The 5231-nt window shown below is 53.9% G+C and overlaps 1 long non-coding RNA gene across 1 annotated transcript; it reads left to right on the top strand.

Moving 5' to 3' along the window:
• Positions 1-2181: 2181 nt before the first annotated feature.
• On the top strand, positions 2182-3318 carry LOC108446040. The gene is made up of 2 exons (XR_001861146.1): positions 2182-2315; positions 2663-3318. It is a non-coding gene; the product is annotated as an uncharacterized LOC108446040 (long non-coding RNA).
• The last annotated feature ends 1913 nt before the right edge of the window (positions 3319-5231 follow it).

Here is a 5231-nt window from a genome sequence, read left to right as displayed (position 1 = left end):
CGCCGCAGGGCTGGCAGGGCCGGCACGGGGTGTAGCAGGACATGTCTTGGGGCTGCAGGTGCACCTGGCAGAGAGGACAGAGAGGGGCAGACCATGAGGGGTGTTTGAAGAGCAGCCTCACCACACTGTGAGAGAGATCCTTCCTCTCAGACCCTATGAGCACCACCAAGAAGGCCAAAGCCTGGGAGGACCCCACCCAGCCCATAACTCAGGAGACACCTCAGTCTATATCCACCCTATCTCCACAATACATCTGCCCTCTCCCATGGTAAGCAGCCCCAAGACACAGCAGGGAACAAGGAAGCAGGTCTGTGACAGGAAATCCTAGAGAAAGATGAGGTGGAAGAGAAAATGAAAGCAGATGGGGACAAGGAGAACCCAGAAGAAAAAAGAAGGGGCTCAAAACTCACCTTGTTTCCAAGGAGAAGGATGTGAAGGAGTGAATGAGGGAGTGAGGGAAGGTCCTGCTTTTATACTGCTCCTGTGCTGCCCCAGGCCCACAGTCACTGCACAGGGGCAGTAATTTTCCTACACACTCATCTCCAATGCACCATCCTCCCAAATGCCCCAGGCTGTGGTTTGGTTTCTGTCAACGCTGCCATTTCATTTCCTCATTGCTGACATGGCCATTAGGCCACAGAGGATCTTTTGAAGTATTGTGATGAGAGGCCTGAGGTTTCCCAAGCGTGATCACGTCAGTACAGGCAGAAGATGTGTCCCCATATGCTGGAGAGGTCTGTGCAGGCAGAGGATGTGGCTGGGGGGATTTGGTGAGTGTTTTTACAAAGCCCTATGAGGAAACATGGTTGTGTCTTCCCACCAATGCAATCCCCTCCTGAGTACATAAAGTCTTCCCTGAATGTGGGCATGCTGCATCCCTCTCCCTCCCTGCTGCCTCCCTGCTCAGGCCATGAGTCAGTGGGCATTGCCTTGATAGGCAGGTTTGTTACATTGCTGATTTCAAATGGCTTTGCCCAAGGAAATCTCCTTCAGGGAAGACATTTCCTGGTTTATTTGGCAGAGTTGTCTCCTCTCATTGCCATCTCTGGGGGTCCCCAACCTGTGCTGTCAGCAGGCTTGTGGAAGGAGATTATTGCCTTCCCTAAGCCTGTGATTCCTGAAGAAGCCCTGTAGAGCTGGGTCACAGTCTCCTCCCTGTCAGAGGGGTCTGTTGTCTCTTGGAATAGCACATATTCCTCCCTCTCTCCTCACCCCACAAAGCACTTTGCCTGCACATTTTGTACCTTAATCTGCAGGACACACAAGCATGGGCCACTTTTTCAATACATGCTGTCTGTCCTGCAAGCATCCCTGACATGTGAGAGAGCTGCCAAGCACCCTTTTCCCAGTGCCTGGATGGAGCTGCACTTGCTGAAGGGGAATTCAGCCCTGCCTGGAACAAAGCCTGCAGACATCCCACCCTCCTGCCTTGGCCTCCCACCAAAAGGCTGACACACGGCCAACCCAATATTAGAGCGTGACTTGTCACTGGTAGGGAGAGTCTCTCCCTGGAAATTTGCCTACTGAAGGCATTCCCTTGCCCTCCTGGGTCGCATCCCAGCTGCCTCCATGTCTGCAGGGCAGGGAAGTGCAGTGCTCCTTGATGTAGTCTCAGAGCTGGTTTTGAATCCAGGGCTTTTCTAAGCCCATCCCCTCGCTGAGCATCCCCAGGCATGTGGCACTGCAGGATCCTGCCAGGCCTCAATCATTTGGGCAACTCCACTCCTTTCCCAGGAAAAACATCTTCAGGCACTGGGCTGTGCCCAGACCCCACAGCTCCAGGCAGCCCCAAAGGCCATTGCCCTCAGCCTGACCTGCTTGGCAGCACTGGGGTGTTCTCAGCGCTGAGTGTCTATTGGAAAAGTGGGCAGGACTTTCTGTGTCCTCCAGTTCAGGGTGCAAAGGGTGCCACCAAAGTGCATCATGGGGTGAGGAGAGGGGGAGAAAGAGGGCAATGTCCCAGGGGCCAACACATCCCTCAGGTAGTGAGAGGAGAGGCACATGGGGGCACATCTTCTGCCTGTACTGACGTGATCACGCTTGGGAAACCTCAGGCCTCTCATCACAATACTTCAAAAGATCCTCTGTGGCCTAATGGCCATGTCAGCAATGAGGAAATGAAATGGCAGCGTTGACAGAAACCAAACCACAGCCTGGGGCATTTGGGAGGATGGTGCATTGGAGATGAGTGTGTAGGAAAATTACTGCCCCTGTGCAGTGACTGTGGGCCTGGGGCAGCACAGGAGCAGTATAAAAGCAGGACCTTCTCCTCGCTCTCTCATTCACTCCTTCACATCCTTCTCCTTGGAAACAAGGTGAGTTTTGAGCCCTTTCTTGTTTTCTTCTGGGTTCTCCTTGTCCCCATCTGCTTTCATTTTCTCTTCCACCTCATCTTTCTCTAGGATTTCCTGTCACAGACCTGCTTCCTTGTTCCCTGCTGTGTCTTGAGGCTGCTTACCATGGGAGAGGGCAGATGTATTGTGGAGATAGGGTGGATATAGACTGAGGTGTCTCCTGAGTTATGGGCTGAGTGGGGTCCTCCCAGGCTTTGGCCTTCTTGGTGGTGCTCATAGGGTCTGAGAGGAAGGATCTCTCTCACAGTGTGGTGAGGCTGCTCTTCAAACACCCCTCATGGTCTGCCCCTCTCTGTCCTCTCTGCCAGGTGCACCTGCAGCCCCAAGACATGTCCTGCTACACCCCGTGCCGGCCCTGCCAGCCCTGCGGCGGGCCCATCCTCAGCTCCTTCCCACAGAACACCGTGGTGGGATCCTCCACCTCGGCTGCTGTTGGCAGCATCCTCAGCTCTCAGGGAGTGCCCATCAGCTCCGGGGGCTTTGGCCTCTCAGGCTTGGGCAGTGGCCTCTGTGGCACGAGGGGCCTCCCCTGCTAAAGCTGCTGGCGATGGCCCTGGGGAAGGAAGCCAGGGATGCAGAGGGTGGAACCGCCCTGGGGACGCAGCATCAGCTTGCTGCTTCCTGAGGGACTGAGCCAGCCCAGCCCATGCCTTGCAGAAGGACAGGGCCAGCCTGGGCTCTTGGGAAGCACGGCCCATCCCTGCCTGTGCCCTCTGCCACTCTCTCCTTTCCCTCCTGTGTCCTTGTTGCCTTGTGCTCCCCTGGGCTGTGAGCCGCACTCAGCTATCCTGGGGAGGAGCTGCTGGCCCTGCTCCCTCTCTGGATCAGGAAGATGGACACCTGCTGGGATCTCTGCCACAGATATGTGATGGAGATTCTTAGGTGACCCTGGTGTTGTCTGCACTGAACCCTCCACTCAAGGTGATCTTGTTCTCTTTTGACTCATTAAATTTCTGTTGCATCCCAGCCCACGCCTCTGTGTCATCCTTTCCCTGTTGTTATTCCCAAGATTCCCAGGGAGGGAGGTGTTGCTCAGGGATGGTTCTGTGAGACAAATTTAGGAGGTGTTTCACTGCCGTTTAGGACAGGAGATTTAAATGTGCTTTATCACAGTATTGCTACTTTCTATCCTTCTTGATATGTCTGGAGCTGGTAGAACAAACCAATCCTCTTCACTGGCCCTCTCTACCCCAGGGATGGTTTTCTGTCTCTGAAGAAACCATTCTCCTCTCCACGCCCAGCAATGCCTGTGCCTAAATCAAGTGCTCCAACCTCCTCACCATCTTGGCACCATGCACCAAACACGCTCCACTCAGTCCTGGTGGTTCTTGCATTACAGCCTGTCCCCACACGGGGGACGGCAGCAGGCGAGTGCTGAGTCGCTCCCACCCATCTCCTGGTTCCCCTCCTGCTCAAACAGCTCAGGATGTTGGTGACAGCCCTCGGTGCCAGGGCACAGTTGGGGCAGTCACCCCTGTTCTGATGGGGTGACTGCAAAAACCCCTCTCCCTGGCCCTGCTTTGGGACTGCTGCTTCCCACGGGCTGACGGAGGTGTGGGGATACAGGGCTGGTTGGTCCCAAGTCAGCTGCCCTTCAGGGCTCTGCAGGTGCGTGTGTCACTATGCCCAGCTGTGCCCTGCAGCAGTTCAGGCCTCCCTCAGCTGCTCCTGGGCAGCCCTTTGAGTCACTCAGCCCACACCTGCTGCCTCTCTTCCTGCCCTACGTTCCTTCCTGCCTCCATCTCTCCAAAAACTTTCCTAGGAAGCCCTGGGCAGGGACAAGGAAGGAGCAGGGCAACGAGGACAGGCACTGCCTGTGGACCTGTGTGGTGTTATGACCAGCACTAAGCACTGAGCAGTGGTTCTCATGATCTGCTGACCCAGTGGGAAGGGGGAGAATTGGAAAAGCAAGAGACTGACATACCCTGGTGTCAAGATCAGGACATTCTATGAAAGGATGGGAGAAAAAAGAGAAAACCAAGTGGTTCCAAGGCAATCACCCACCACGTGGCACCAGCAGACCAATGTCCAGGCAGTGTCCAAAGAATGGCTACTCTGGGAAGACTGTCCACAGCTTTATTGCTGGGCATGATGTTGTATCTGCCAAGTGAATCCCACCAGGGTGGTGGAGTCACCATCCCTGGAGGGATTCAAAAGATATCTAGTTCTGGCACTTGGGGACATGGCTTAGTGTTGAGCTTGGAAGTGCCGGGTTAATGGTTGGGCCCCTTGATCTTAAAGATCTTTTCATATCTAAGTGATTCTATGACTCTTTATGACCTGGAATAGCTCTTTGGTCAGTTGAAGTCATTTGTCCTGGTTGTGTCAGCTCCAGCTGCTTGCCCACTCCTGGCCTCCACTGTGGAGGATACAGAGTGAGAAAGAGAGATGGTCTTGATGGTGGCCCAGCCCTGTGCAACAATAGCTCAAGCTTTGGTGTGTTCTTTGCACTAGTTTAGGCACACATCTGAAGCACAGAACAATACCGGCTGCTCTGAAGTCAATGACCTTGTTATGATCCGGTTTAAACTCAGAAAAACAAAGCAAGCTAAGTCTCTGTGCATAAACCAGAAAGAACTTAGAAGACTCAAAATATTCCCAGAAATGAGATTGAAACCATACGAGTTTAGATGCCGATGCCAAAAAATGGATGTATTTTATTTAATAGTAGAGAGGCAAAGAGAAGGGAAGAGAAAAGAGAGAAAGAAATAATAAAGAGAAGTGTGTGTGTGGGGTGGGGGAACAGGGAGAGGTAACAGGGGTTAGGTGGAAGCATATCACCCATCCGAGGGTCCCAACAACGTCTTGTTGCTCCCCTCCATCTGGTCTGCTGGTGGTGAGGGTCTCCCATCACCGCCGTGGGCCACCAGCCACCCG

Source organism: Corvus brachyrhynchos, unplaced genomic scaffold, assembly GCF_000691975.1.
Source record: "Corvus brachyrhynchos isolate BGI_N302 unplaced genomic scaffold, ASM69197v1 scaffold3381, whole genome shotgun sequence".
Lineage (NCBI taxonomy): Eukaryota > Metazoa > Chordata > Aves > Passeriformes > Corvidae > Corvus > Corvus brachyrhynchos.
Note: the sequence above shows the minus strand (reverse complement) of the source record. Positions and strands in the feature narration are given on the sequence as shown.